This window comes from Rhipicephalus sanguineus, chromosome 2 (genome assembly GCF_013339695.2).
Source record: "Rhipicephalus sanguineus isolate Rsan-2018 chromosome 2, BIME_Rsan_1.4, whole genome shotgun sequence".
NCBI classification, from domain to species: domain Eukaryota; kingdom Metazoa; phylum Arthropoda; class Arachnida; order Ixodida; family Ixodidae; genus Rhipicephalus; species Rhipicephalus sanguineus.
Window position 1 is genome coordinate 91602501 of NC_051177.1, and position 15624 is coordinate 91618124.

Consider the following 15624-nt stretch of genomic DNA (forward strand, 5'->3'; position numbering starts at 1 on the left):
GTCAGAAACTGTTCCACACACTGCCATACTGAACAAACCACAGTCCAGTGGTTATGGTGCTCGACTGCTGACATGAAGGTCGCGGGCCGAATTTTCGGTGGAGGCGAAAATGCCTGAGGCCCGTGCACTTGGATTTAGGTGCATGTTAAAGAACCCCAGGTGGTCGACATTTACGGAGCCCTCCATTAAGGCGTCCCTCATAAGCATATCCTGGTTTTGGGACGTTAAACCCCAACAATTATTAAACAGCCCGAATATCCTACATATTTAATAGTCATACGCAGATTGAATGAATCCTTCCCTGCAGGAAACAACTGCATAATAATAATTGTTGGGGTTTTACATATCAAAACCACGATATTATTATGAGAGACGCCGTAGTGGACAGCTCCAAAATTTAGATCACTGACTACACCTAGTTTTCAATAAACTTTACTGCTACGTCTGAACAACAACTTTACTGAGCGCATTCGCAACTCTGAGAAAAATCCGTACAGCTATAAGCGATGCTACATTGGTCCCTTTTTGCATAACCAAATATCACACAAAAGAAGCGCTGGGCGGTTTTAGCACGAAATCTGCCTGCCTTTTTCCATCACCTATTCTTATTCCCAGCAGCTTCTAGGAATAAACAACAACAACAACAAAAACATCGTGTTGTGCCGCGGTTGGGCAACCAACCGCAGCCAGCCAAGGACGACCGAATTCTGGGGCCTGGCTTGGCTGGCGGCCTTTCGAACACGATATAAACAGATCCTCTAATATTTCTGTTGATATCCTCATCGGTACGACAAAAATATCATTGTAACGAACAGGTTGTCGCTCGTAGAACGAAGTCGCTTTGCTCGCACGGAACAGGAACAATAGCATTGCGCTGTGCTTACGTGGCTTCCTCCGGACTATACTGACCTACAGCCGTATTCCAACGAAAACAAACTCACTGTACAACTACGCCACAGCCAGCTTCAAAGCGACAACAAAGGCACGGTATCCTCCTTCCGCGGTGGATGCTGTATGGTACGAGTCAAAGACAATAGCCAAGCCATAACTTGCTATACTGCTAGTCAATTAACGAGCCTATTCTAGGAGTAAGAGGAAAGTAATGTTTGGTACGCACGCACAGGCGATTAACGAGAGAGGGACACATTCAGCGAGACGGCAGCTCCAGTGATAACGGAAGGGGGACTCCATTCAAATACAAGAGGAATGATCACAGAAGCAAAGATCAAAGAGTCTGAAATGAAAATGAATGATATCGCAAGCGGGTGTTGTCCTTGCTGAACGACGTAGAATTAATAGGTGCGCCGCACCAGTGATCGCGGATGCGTACTACACGCGACAACCATGCATGCGTCCTTCGAAACCCTTTTGTGCTACGCCCGTGTGCCGGAGAGAATCGTCGATCTACGTTATTCTTTTCTTCGCTGTGAACGTCGTAACTACATTGAAAAGGCCGCATCAGTGCCACGCGAAGCATATTGCGGCCTGTTGCGATGCGATCGTGCCCGCGACGACGCAATATGCTGGGCCGCACTAAGTGATCCAGATACCGGAGGCTCGAAGATGGAAGGAGAAATCGTGACAGCGTCAGGAAGTGTGCGAAGGTTTCACAAGCGCTATGCGCGCCGGCTTGCAAAACGCACAATGCACGCAGTCCCGGAAAAGCGATTGCGAACAATACGGATATGCCACGCGCCTCGTTGGCAGACATTCCGGCCAGCTACGCAAACTAAACCGCGCGCAATAAAATGTCATTTCGGAATACAAACAACGCAGGGAAATCGTAGCTCCGGTAATTGAAAACGGGAAGTGGACGAGCAGTAAGATTATAAATGTAAATAATATAGAGCGCGAGTTGCAAAGCGAAAAAAAAAAGAACAAAACATTATCACGACGGACGCACGTAAAAAGCAAACAAGTGGTCAGAGCTGCGCGGCCGCGCGATTTTACCTCGATTCGCGGCGCGCGCGCTGCGACTTGTTGCTGCTGTTTATAGCGCGGACGAGGATAAAATGACGAAAAGGCTCGTCGTAGACGGGAGAAACAACTTACGGTCGTCGTCAACGTCGGGGCACCCAACTACGGGAAAGCCCCGGGAGATGCCTTTTCGACTAAATCTCAGTACTCTCGTCGTCCACTAGCGTCACATCCTTCGCAACTTCTCAGAGTCATCGATTTGGAAGGGGCGGGGGAGGGTGCATGAACTCGCGGGTGCACGCGCACCGAGAAGAACGCGGACGCGATGACGACCCTCGTTACACACACGCAGCTGGCACAGAGAGAGAGAGCGAGCGCGCATGCGACGATCTTGGCAACAAGCGCGCGCGCGACGTCACATGAACTTGAGACGCCTGCCGGTCACCCCCTTGTCCGGATCTACAATGCGACGATGAAACCAACGAGTCGTTACGCATTTGCCAGCACACTGATACGTACCCCTGCGACAGTTGTGCGGTTCCGGTGCATCACATTGGCTGCTGCTGCCTCCTCCATACGAGTAGAGGTATTCTGCGATGGACGCTAGCATCAACGCAGATGCAACGAACAACACAGATGTTCAGAGAAGAGAGAGAGAGTGAGTGGAGGGAAGGCTGTACACGCGGGAGGAGCTGCTGAATGTCCGCACCGCACACGCAACACACACACGTTCCTCGACAGAGGCTGGAGCGCCTCTGACTCACAAGCGTCGTGCACAAAGAACGGCGGCGAGCAGCAGTCGGGCGAGCTATGGAACGCTTGCAGCGCGTAGTGCCGTCGTTGGTCGACGCGATGAGAGCCAGGTCGGACGAGCCAGCGAGGTTCCGTCGTCCACAGCTACACACCACACACACGCCGCGCCTTCACGGCAGTTGCTCGTTTGGATGACTAAGGCCGTTTCGCTGCTACCAACCAGCCAGGTGCGTTGTCAAATGCGTTCGCGCGCGCTCGCCAAATCACCTTCCAAACGGCGGGTTGACGGTGTCGTCTGCGCTAGACCCAGTACGCTCAGTCACGGGCGAGCGAGATAGTGCGAAAGCGAAACGGGAAGGAAAGAAAAAACCGCCGAGCAAGCCCAGCCAGTCTGAGGAACAGAAAAAGAAGAAAAAGAGGCGCGCACTGCGTGGAAGTGACGACGAACGGGCACGAGCAAAAACACAGTTCCACTTCCGTGTACGGCGGCAGGGCCAGTTTTCGATAGTCCGCGCCAAAATAGAAAAGCAAAACAGATCGCAAAGAAAGAAGGCAGCGTCTCCTGCGCCGCGCGGCGCAGCAGCCAGCCCCACACAGAAGTGGCTCCTGCGCCGCACGGAAGTGACGTCACTTTAAAAATTATTACTTAAAGCTATTTGAATGTATAAACTATTATTGTATAGTACGTTAAATTTACAAAAATATTACTAAACAGGTGTTTCAGGAGTCAGTTAGCCTATATTTGTTAATTAAGCACATATCACAAGCATTTTAAATACAGGGGGCGCCATGGGCGCTGCCTGCGGCTGCGAAAGGTAGCGGCAGAGATGGTAGCTGCGATGTGTGGTGGTGGTAACAACCTTATTGAAAACTCCGGCAAATTCGTGGCCTGGGCCTAGGCCGCCCCCAAGGAGGACCGAAGACCCTGTGTCGTCGTTGCCTGAAGGGATTGCTGGATGCCCAGTTGATCCTGGAGGTTGGAGCTAGCGCGGCCGTCCACCGCGCCGTAGCTTCATCCGAGTGTGTGCACCATAAAGTTTCTCAGTGTGAAGTGTGGATTATTGTTGTTGGACGTACTGCATTTTCTAGATTGCAATGCCAAGCGTGTTGTTGTGGAAGGTGAAAGTGTCCTTGCCGCCGAGTTTTGCTTGTCGCGAAGGGCAAGGTCGACGATGAAATAAATGCTTTTGCACAGTTCGCGTGTGAATGTCCGTACGCACATGCATGAAACCCCACTGCGTCTGCGAAGTGTACTTACGAAGCCTGTGATCTCCGAAGGCCAAAGCTACTGCATTGCAGGCTGTTTTGCTAAGTGAGAAAACGTACGGCCGTTCTCATCCGTTGCTACGGAAATGCTCCCGTGCTGTCACAGGCCGTGCGTGTTATTCAGCAAGGCAGAGAAGCTGTTTTGTAGGTAGATGGGCTAATGCAGTTGGCACTTGCCCTTGGGTATCGTTTGTCAAGTGCTAATCGCCTATAGCATTACTTTGGCTCGTCAGTATTTTGAAGCGGCCTGCCGGTTACCTCGTCAGGTGGTGACGGTATGTTGAGCGACATAAAAAAAGTTTCCTGTTGCATATTCGGCGTGGCTACGTTGCAGTCCGCCTTTTTGTCATCAAAACTTTGATAAACCGTGGAAATCAACATTCCTGACACGTGTGCCGGAGAAACTGATGCAGCCAGCTGCATTTGAACTCTTCGTGTCCTCCTGCGTCTCGCCGATTAAGAGCATTAATTCGCAAAACACTTTATCATAATAAATATAGCCAATTCTGCGAGGGTCATCATCAAAGGGCCTGTGGACAGGACCACCAGCAGCAAGTCAAGCTGACGGGAGGCCGATGAGGAGGCGCAAATGTAAAAACAATAGTAGCGCGACCAAAAAAAAAGTAAATAAAACAAACTGCGAAGGGGCTCGAACCAGCGACCTTACGCGTCCTTTATGTGCTGCGCTAGCTAACTACGCCACAGCTGCCGATCATTTCGGAGGGTTTAACAAGCCGGTTTTGTATTGTAGTCACGCTGGACGTAACTTTAACATTTTTCATTTTTACGTCTGGACGTAACTTTCACAGCTTCTATTGTTACGTCTAGACGTAACGCTAGACACTCCCGACTATTCAAACCATATACTATTATTCAAACGAAGCGCCGAACCGGAAAAGTGCATGACGTCACATCCGTGCGGCGCAGCAGCCGTTTCTGTGTGGGGGTGGCTCGTGCGCCGCGCGGCGCAGCAGTCTCTGCCAAGAAACGCAGCCAAAAAAAAAAAAGATCAAAACGGAAGCGCGCTGTGTCACGTGGCGACACCTGGGAATCGTAGCGGAAAACGTCGGCCAGTGCGGCAGCCGCCAGCCGCAATGATCGCGCGAGCTTGCAACAACGCAGTCTCGCCAGTCTCGCTGCTAATCGGGGGGCCACGTCAGCGTCAAACTTCCAACGCGGCTCCCGCACGCGAGTATGTCGTTTCCTCAACGCTTTCGAAGCCCACGCTTTCTACGATGTTATTTTACCTCGTCTTGCTCAAGGCCTCGGGATGAGTTTCGAACAGCTGATAGCCATGTAATGAGTAGAGGCCGGAATTTTAGGCACTAAAAAAGCTCGTTTTAGGCGCACAAAATTGGCAGGCAAAACAAGGTTTTAGGCTTCCAAAATAGTAAATATAGGCACAATAAATTTTCACATAAATGCAAATAATTTGAAACGAAGACGTGCGCGAGCTCCATCTACGAAAGGAAAGCAAAAATGTTATTGCTTAAGATGGCACAGAGGCGTTAAACAGTTGAACATAGCCGTGCAATGTGCTTTGTCCCGCACGGTTCGCAGAACACGGTCTCTCCCGTGTTCTGCACGGTGAGTCAAGATTCCACTGTCGAATCAACACACTCCTGGGTGTCTTCTCGGCATGACTGAGAAGGGCAGAGCACGAGCAGATAGCCAGATCGCTAAAACACCAGAAGGGAGGGATTCCTCCTATTGTCCGGGTCGAGTCGCGTAGAGCCAATTTCTCCCCTGCCAGTGAATCACTGACGTAGCCAGGGGGGAGAAGGGGTTCAACATCCGCCCCCTTCCCCCGCGAAACTTTTCAGCTTTGCATGCGTGTATATGCACGCATGCATACAAGCGCACTCACGAACATACATAGAGTATGGTTGAACCCCCCCCCCCTCCCTTACGAAAAAAAATTTCTGGCTACGCTCATGCAGTGAACACCATACAAGTTAACTTACAAAAACAAAAGCCTCGTGCACATAATATTGCCCTTTCTTTCATTGATCTTCACTGTCCTTTCTGCTCCACGGTCTCGCATTCGCGAACCGCGCACGCCATGTCTCTGCGGCGGCGAATGTGCGTGTCCCACCTCACGGCTGCTAGCAGCTGTTTCCGGGAGTTGGTTGAACTACAGGACTAGGTTGAACCCCACAGTTCCGAACAGTCAGTGTTGCGCGGTAGCATGAATAACTGTCTCAAACTGCTCCCGGGAGCTCAACTTGAGGCTAAATAGTGTTAATACAAGAGCCAAAAATAGGCATTTATAGGCACTATAAAAACACTATAAAAGCCTTTCTTAACCTCGAATTCATACTCATATATCAAAGTGGCACGATAGGAGCGCAAGGAACAAAATAGGCATTTGCCTAAAATCCGGTCTCTAGTAATGACGCAACAACGCGCTTCTCGCTGAAGAACTATTCGAACGAGTTGCTGATTTCCCTGCCAACAGGTCACCTACACCGACAATTTGCTGTAACCTAATAGGGGCAGGAATCTCGTATACAAGAGCACAAGCGAGAGAGAGAGAGAGAGAAAAAGTCTTGATATATTTGTGTGTTTATTCGAACGCTGGCGTAAGAGTCGACCGGTAGCTTGATCAACGGCTCAGTTCACGGACCCCAAGCGTGAGCGACGTCCACAAGCAATGAATGCACGGTAGAGATATAGACCCACTGGGTGTCACTGGAGAGGGTGACCCACTATAGCGTTCGTTCCTCTTCGCTACAAGTGCTATACTATATCATTCTAACGAATACTTTTCTATCTCAGTAGCACTTATTCTTTATCAGTAAAAAATTAACCCCTGATTATATATCGGCGTAATTCACCCTTTCCCTGGACAACAGCGGGCCTCACTTAAACACGCAATGGATAGAAACAACAGCTCTATATCTTAGCTAGCATGTGTGTCGCTAAGCGATGTCACTTGTTAAACAGAGTCGATGAGAAAACTCTTGATTCTCACAATTTTTGGCTAACCGTGTACAAGTCGCGGTTTACATACAAGTGGTCCTTGGGGATTTTCGAAGAACTATGCATACGATTAGAGAAGCAGATAACGCGCGACAGTAGTCGATCAATGGATATCAATGGATCAACAAGCAGACTTCGCGGCCGCGCTCGCCAGATACAGTTGCGCATAGCGGAGAAAACCTTACAAAAACAAAAACTGCTTCTGTCGACAACCATTAGCATACAAGCGCGACGGTATGCGCGCAATTGACATAGCGCCATAAAACTCACGATAAGCGGTTTCACGCAGAATGCCGGCAAATAAAGCTATACCCGAGATAAGGAGTCTGACGAAGGTGAAAAGAGCTGACGGGCTTACACAACCGGATCTCCGAGTTCCAGTAGGCGGGGTGAGCTGATAAGAGTAACTGGGCTATTCCTTCCTTATCAAAAAGACAGCTGGCTACCTACCAGTCACGCACCTTGACACAAGAACCTCTACGAGACTGCTATGTATACGTATCCGAGCGTAAGCAAATAAAGTAATCACTCGGGAATACGCTTTAAAAACCGCTATACACGAAGCGCACGAAAAACCGTACCAATTCCTTTTCAGGCTGAAATTGCTGACCGAATAAAATTAATCACAGTTCAATTTTCAGCTGTTATAACATGCGCTTTGAAATGAGAATGGGAGAACAATCCAATCACGAGGAAGCATATATATATATCTATATATATATATATATATATATGGGTGATTCCACGTAAGATCGAACAAACGATGGCTGGTCGACCTCTCCAATTTATTTCAAGATTTTATATATTATTGCCTGATGAGTGGAAAGAAGAGATCCGCAATTCGTTTTGCCGCCAAAATTTTTTCGAACCACAGGAAATCAATAATGACGAAGAGGTGGAGTGGAGCGCTCATCCGCTCTGCTGTTTTGGCGAACTTTCGTTATGAATTGCACAAAATATATTAAAGTTAGGTAGCTGAAATTTATTTACCTAAATATATGCATGTTTTTGCTTCTGCTCAGGTATTTTTAGTTTTTATGTGTAGTGTAGATGTTTTTATAAAAAACCTCAAAAATGGCCCAATCGGCAAAATTTTCTTTACTTTGAAGGTCTTTATCTCAAAAAAGCCTTGTAGCAGAGCGACAAAAATTCTGCATTACGTTCTTCGCATGCTTATCTACCAAACTGCCAAATCTTGTGTTTATATAACTTTTCAGTAAAGAGATATGATCGGGCTAAGTTCAAGAAAACACCGAACAATGGAAACTTCTGACGACAATTAAAAAAAAAAACCAATTTTTTTAAATTTCTTAAACTTTGTCCACTTATTCTCCTCCACATCAGCTTTCACAATCATTAAAAACATGTTGCATAATGTCGTTTCACTAATAGTTACGGCCCCTCCAATGAGACCCTTAGGCAAGGATGGGCAATTCCGACTTCTTGCACAGCAAGTGTATAAAATGCAGGCAAGATTGAATTTCTTTTTATTAAAAGGCCAGCAGGTACCTAAAAAGGTGTCGCCGGCACTGAAGACGTTAATTTTGAAATATTTTGGTCACTGCAGCGGCCACGAGCGCGGAGCTACCGAGTAGGCGCGCGCGTACCCGAGATGTTCGTTGTAAGAGACGGCGCAGTGAGAGCTCGTTCTCGCGTCCTCAGACCGATTGAGTTCGAAACAGCAACACCTCTCGGGTGACTTGAACGCACGTGCACTGGACCTTCGCTATTCTATCCGCCCTCTGCTCGCATCTCAGCTAGGCGCTGATAACACGGCGGAGATGGAAGCAAGATGAAAACTCTATAAGGGAGCTATGAGCGCTCGCTTCCCGCACGCTGCTGCCACAGAAACTGCGCTGCGCCATTTGCGATCAGTGGAAAGCATGAACGTGGCGCTCCAGTGGCAAAGCAAAATATGGATTGTCAAAGGAAAGAAAAGCAAAACTATCGGTAACCGGATGCGCTTGTCTATATTAGGTGTCGGCAGCAGACGGCGTGAACTGGCCTCGCGTTCGGTGCGCTGTTCACACTTCATTCGGCGCGGATAGTTCTTGTGCTTTGCTCTTACTCTACTCCTCCTGTGCGTCTCATGACGAGAAAGTATAGCTCTGAATGAGTCTATTGTGGAGACTAACTTTCGAAGCACAAGAAGCTTAAAGGAGTACTGACACGAATTTTAAAAAATTTCGGATTGTTGCTCTAAATAAAAATACTGGTGTCGAGAAACCTAAAACGACTATTGTGGTGCCTGGGAATGCATCCTATATATTTTAATTAGCGCCACCTTAAAAAGACACTTTTGGTTTCGATATCGAGGGGGTGGCTTCTCAGTGTCGTTTCATAGCAGTGTGTCGTCACGGAGATACAGAAATTCGCGATGTACTAGCGGGAAATCCGTCATCTGCTCGTGGTGCAATAGACAACGATGAGTGAATTGTCGTCCAGTGACCCTGACAGTGATTTCTACGATTTAGGCTGCATGCAGGACGCAGAACTCGCGAACTCGGAGGAACTGTCTTGACTTGTCGGGATCATGTCCTTGCAGTGTGGCTGGCTTGCAAATGCTCAGCGACGAAAACTTCAAAGTCAAATTAAATATTTTATACGTGTTCTCCGACTCCAGTGTGTGGACAGCGTGGACACATGCACACCAACGAAGCAAAAAATGTCCATTTTGCGATGTCTCAAAATCGTGTCAGTACTCCTTTAATTATTGCAAAGAAACCAAAATTTCGCAGAGTTACCGACCTAGACATAAATGCTTTGAAGGAACGTTTAACGCCCGAAAGATCAGTTACTGTCAGTGAGACGGACTACTTGTGCTACGCGTGCTTTTGCTACCACTGCAATGAAAGATCTTCACGGAACGCACAGTTTAACGATGACATTGTTATGCCCCCTGAAAAAGGAATCGACGCAATTAACCAGATCACTGCGACTACCGGTGCACGTGCGTTCAAGTCACCCGAGAGGTGTTGCTGTTTCGAACTCAATCGGTCTGAGGACGCGAGAACGAGCTCTTACTGCGCCGTATCTTACAACGAGCATCTCGGGTGCGTGCGCGCCTACTCGGTAGCTCCGCGCTCGTGGCCCCTGCAGTGACCAAAATATTTCAAAATTAACGTCTTCAGTGCCGGCGACACCTTTTTAGGTACCTGCTGGCCTTTTAATAAAAAGAAATTCAATCCTGCCTGGTTTATACACTTGCTGGGCAAGAAGTCGGAATTGCCCATCCTTGCCTAAGGGTCTCATTGGAGGGGCCGTAACTATTAGTGCAACGACATTATGCAACATGTTTTTAATGATTGTGAAAGCTGATGGGGAGGAGAATAAGTGGACAAAGTTTAAGAAATTTTAAAAATGGGTTTTTTTTTTATTGTCGTCAGAAATTTCCATTGTTCGGTGTTTTCTTGAACTTAGCCCGATCATATCTCTTTACTGAAAAGTTATATAAATACAAGATTTGGCAGTTTGGTAGATAAGCATGCGAAGAACGTACTGCAGAATTTTTGTCGCTCTGCTACAAGGCTTTTTTGAGATAAAGACCTTCAAAGTAAAGAAAATTTTGCCGATTGGGCCATTTTTGAGGTTTTTTATAAAAACATCTACACTACACATAAAAACTAAAAATACCTGAGCAGAAGCAAAAACATGCATATATTTAGGTAAATAAATTTCAGCTACCTAACTTTAATATATTTTGTTCAATTCATAACGAAATTTGGCCAAAACAGCAGAGCGGATGAGCGCTCCACTCCACCTCTTCGTCATTATTGATTTCCTGTGGTTCGAAAAATTTTTTGGCGGGAAAACAAATTGCGGATCCCTTCTTTCCACTCATCAGGCAATAATATATAAAATTTTGAAATAAATTTGAGAGGTCGACCAGCCATCGTTTGTTCGATCTTACGTGGAATCACCCATATATATATATATATATATATATATATATATAAAGCTGAAAACGATTCGGTCATTATATCAGCGAGGCGGGCGATGTATCTTTTGTTTCAATAATGGGAGCGGAACAGTGAATCAACATCGCTCGGCGCCGGGCCTGTATAGAGTCGATGACCTTTCGACGTGCGGTCCCGCGGACTCACCCCCGTGCGTTCGCAGTACACGCGCGTCACATGGCGAATCTCCCGAGCGCCCGCAACGATGCGAGGTTCCCCGATATTGACAGCGGATGGCACGCCGCTTCGACGGAAGCGGTAGAATTGCGCGAAACACGGCCGCCCTACGGTCTCTATATGCTCCATAGGGCAGTCAACCTTCGACAATCTGGCCGTTCTGTTTAGTGAGGCGAAGGTACCTTAAAGGGACACTAAAGGGGAAAACAATTTTTCTCATATTAGTAAATTACTCTCACTATTCCAATATCAGCACGCTTACCGCGAGAACGCGCTTGGCAAGCGAGAAAGCGCGCAAAAAGAAAATGCGGGTGGCGACGCCACTTTAAAATTCCCGCACTAAACGTCGTGACGCATAGCTTTGGGTGACATCTAGTAGGCCCTACGTAGTTCCTAATCAGTAAAAATGCAGTACATTGTCCTCTGTGGGCCGACGGGGATCCAGGTGCCTAATTTGGGGTGGGGGTGGGGGGGGGGGGAAGTGGAGAGAGGTACAGGGCGCGGGGACAAGGTTCTCCTTCTCCCTATTGGGCAGTGGTATAGCCGAAGCAACCTGACAAAGGAGGTGGACGACAGGCACTGAAGAAAGAGGGGGGGGGGGGGCTGACACAGGCTTTGGGGGGGGGGGGTCGCCCCAACCGCCCCCCCCCCTCTCTGGATCCGCCACTGTCTGAGGGGGCCATAGACTGAACATACAGTTTCAGGAAATTTCGTTGAGCCAATGTCGCCCAAAAACGAAAAATACACTTTAAAATCTGTGATGTCACGTGGGGTGATTTCGGCGCGAAACTTAAAATGAAACTCTTGCCTGATTTTCTCCCCTATTAATGAACCATTATAGTGAGACAAAGAATTGGTTTAAATGGATAATTTATGCTCTTAGAACTCTAATATCGTTAATTACACTGTATAGTGTCCCTTCAATTCGGTTATTTTCATTAAACATCCGAGGAACGTGACTTTGACCTATACGTTTCCTATTTCAATAATAAAAGTACGAGTTATCAAAGAATAATCTATCTGTCAACAGTGCTTCAACCTTAGTGCCCTTAATTAAGCCTCGGTTATGGTTAGGGCTCCGTGTTTTCGGATTAATCCGAAAACAATCCGATAAACACTCGCCGGTAAAATTTTTGACAATTCTGATTTATCCGATAAACTCCGGTTTTAACGGGCAACATGACCCTGTTTCGTTTTTTATCGAAAGGGTATGTTTGTGAAAGATCTTTATCGAAAGATTGCGAGAATGACCGCTCAACGACTGACGCAGACCTTCGTGGATACTACGCTGCTGTAGCTGAAAAGTGGATACAGACAGTTCAGAGGAACCTTTGCAATGCACTCCATTACACCAGTGCATCGTTTTGGTACAATGCTCAAAATGTGAATCCAAATGTGAAGCAAGAACAAGGCCGCGCGTTCGAAACTTAAGCGCCGATTTTTCAGTTAGTGTTTCTTGAAACTCGCGATATGAGCCAGCTCATGGGTTATTTTTCGAACTATCAGAGCTATGAAATCTGTAACATTGTTGAACCCCTGTCGTTCCGGAGACTTCACACTGTCCAATGGGCAGTGCTTCATCGCTGCATGCGCGCTGAGTCTTCTGGCTCTCTCTGTTTCTAGCGCGAACGTTGAAAGGGCATTTTCATAGTGGAGAATCATCAGTCGAAAGGGGACGCGCTTCCATGTGACAGCAGCCTCGTAAAGTATGCTTGCGTCGATTACAACAAGCTTTAAGGCTATAATATAGGCACAAGCGTAGGTGTTTCGCACCCAAGCATATGTTCCTGTGTTTATGTGTCTGTGCGTTCAAACCTTCCAGACAACTAATATACGCTTCATGTGTTCTGATGTTCTCGTGGTCAGATATCATTTCATGTATTTTGGAGCACTGAGAATAATGCTGAATTAAAGTTCGAATTTGGGAGAATTGGGGATTTACGAGAAATAAACTCCGATAAAGGACGAATTTCCGTCAAGAAAATAAACTCCGAAAAACACCCTCCGAATTTCAAGAAAAATAAAGTCCGAAAACACGGAGCACTATAAGGCGCACACAATTCACAAAGGTAGAAAATTAAGCGAAGCGCGAACAAGGATTAAATATGGAGTATAAGAAAACTTTCTTTAAAAACTTTAGTAAAGTACAAAAAAAAAAAGGAAGCAGCTTCACTGTCTTAACTTCGCGAAGGCTGGTTATAAACAGCTGTTACAAACACTGGTAGGCACATAGGTCGGCAAAATAAGTGGAACTCACACGGACTCACTCAAATAATGTATTTTCCTTTATGGCCCATGTACTTTGGGAATGCGAAAGAAATGAAGATACACTACGAGGAAGGACGAGGACACCTGAAGGACCCTCTGAAGCGGGGCGCCTTGCTGAGCGATGGCGAACCGCCCTTCTCAGCGAGGCCCCCGAAGACCAGGAGTGGGCCGTCCAGCGGGCCAGGGCCGTCGCCAAGGACCTCGAAAGATGTTCCTCAAATGGCGGATCCCTGGCAGCCTAGCCCCGGGCACAATATGAACCGTTGGGCAAATAAAGTTTATTCAACTCAACTCCTCTTGGGGCTCACTCGGACTCACACTCACCAAAATTTTCCTGAACCGGACTCACTCGGACTCGGACTCATCAAAATTTTTCTCAACCGGACTCACTCAGACTCGGGCTCACGGCTCGATCTCATTCTGAGTGAGTCTGAGTGAATCGACTCATGAGTGAGTTTGCCGACCTATGGGTATAGGCATTGTCTGCATCGGTACAGACGAGGTCATACGCATTTTCCTCTTGCTCCCCCAACCAAATGACTTCCACAATGTCTTTCTTTCTCTCCCCGCGGCACACACGCTTTCGCCCGCGGACTCCTTCGTTTTTAGTAGAACAGAGATGAGTAATGGCGCTTGTCCTATTCCTGTGGCGCATACCCGCTGAACGCTCGCCGGAGAATAACCTCGACCTCAAACAGCACCGCCGTTAAAAACAAAAGATCAGTCAAGCCGTACACGTGGAAGTTAAAATGTCAGCACGATCAAGCGATACGTTTCGCTGGATTTAAAGAGGAGTTATAGCGTTGGTGGTAGAAGCAGGGATTTATACGCCCCCTCCTCCCAGCCACGCCCACCTAACATTCTCCAAGAAAATTTTGGACCCCCCTCCCCCTCCTATAAAAAAAAATCATGGCAGATTCGCATTAGTGCTGCCAAGCCTGAAGGAAGAGCGCAGCTGGGTGGCCTTCCTTGTGTATATTTTTTAGGGGCGAAGCTCCTTAGGGTGTGGGTCGTTCCCTCCTCTGTAGTAGTATGTATGTAGCCACCTCGCCCGATCGGCAACAGGCGAGCGCCGATTGGTACTCTCATCGACCCTTTAGTATAAACGCGCCCGATCTCACGTCGTTGATTATTTACTGGGCAGAAATTCACGGAAGATTCACATATGGCGCGTGTCATTGGTAGAAGGCAATCGTTCGATTTAGTGCGGCGAAGTACGCTAGGGGGACCGTTGTAATAAAATCCGCTCGCTGTTGGAGCGCTTTCACTTTCACTCGGAGTATTCACGGTTTACCGATGATTCCCTCCGGAGCTTCGCCCCACTCATCATCATTCAGCCCGTGCATATGCTGTGGATTTTTTTTCTTTCTGTTTCTCTCTGTTTCTTGTGTCTCTTTTTGTATCTGTTTCCTTCTACTTCTTTCTTCTCTCTTCCTCTGCTTCTTGCTCTTTGTTTCTCTTTATTTCTCTGTTTCTTTCTCTTTCTATCTTGCTCTATGTTTTTCTATCTCTTTTTTGTCAGTTTTTATCTCTTCCTCTGCCTATGTTTTTCTGCCTCTTTATCTTTTTATGTCTTCATTCCCTTTATTGCCCTCTATTTTTCTCTTCCTCTTTCTTTCTATATATTTTCGATCTCTTTCTTTCTCTCTTATTCGCGTGTTCCTTTTCGTTTGACACTCGCATCTGCTGTACACGGTAGTAAGGCTTGCCCAAATCTTGTGGCGCATACCCACCTGAGGAGTTTCGCACGACGAGGCACAATTTACCGATAGTTTAAACAGCGTCACTGTAAGTAGAACGAAGAGAGCACGTGCCGGTTCATGATGATGCTAGTTTTTTACGACAGAGCACAAATTACCGACAGTTTAAACAGCCTAGATGTAAAAATAATAAAGAAAAGAATCCAGACCAATCCACCGGCCCCTCCCACATTAAAAACACTCAGCACCCCGCGCCCCCCGTCCCCATCGATATTCTGGATCAACCCCAGAGTAGAAATCGATTTCGCATAAAAACATTGGGACTATTGTGCAAGTTTAGGACCAGTTTATACGAAAAGTAAAAATAAAAAGAAGAACAATTATAATCGCGATATTTTCGCCTCATTTCTGCGGAAGTTACGTTATAAACACACATACCGGCTCATTGTCGTATTAACCACGAACACGCAAACCACCACATGGGCGGCAGGTATAGACGGTGAAGTAACGGGGGTATTGTAATTTCGATTTACAGCTGTGACACAGAATTAAACGAAATCGTAACTTGGAATAAAAGAAGAAGAAAAAAAAGTGCAAGTTTAAGG

The 15624-nt window shown here is 47.0% G+C and overlaps 1 protein-coding gene across 1 annotated transcript in view; it reads right to left on the bottom strand.

Moving 5' to 3' along the window:
• LOC119383376 (oxysterol-binding protein-related protein 1) overlaps window positions 1-15624 on the bottom strand; it is a 115757-nt gene that overhangs the window by 46524 nt on the left and 53609 nt on the right. The gene's annotated exons all lie outside the window — the stretch shown is intronic.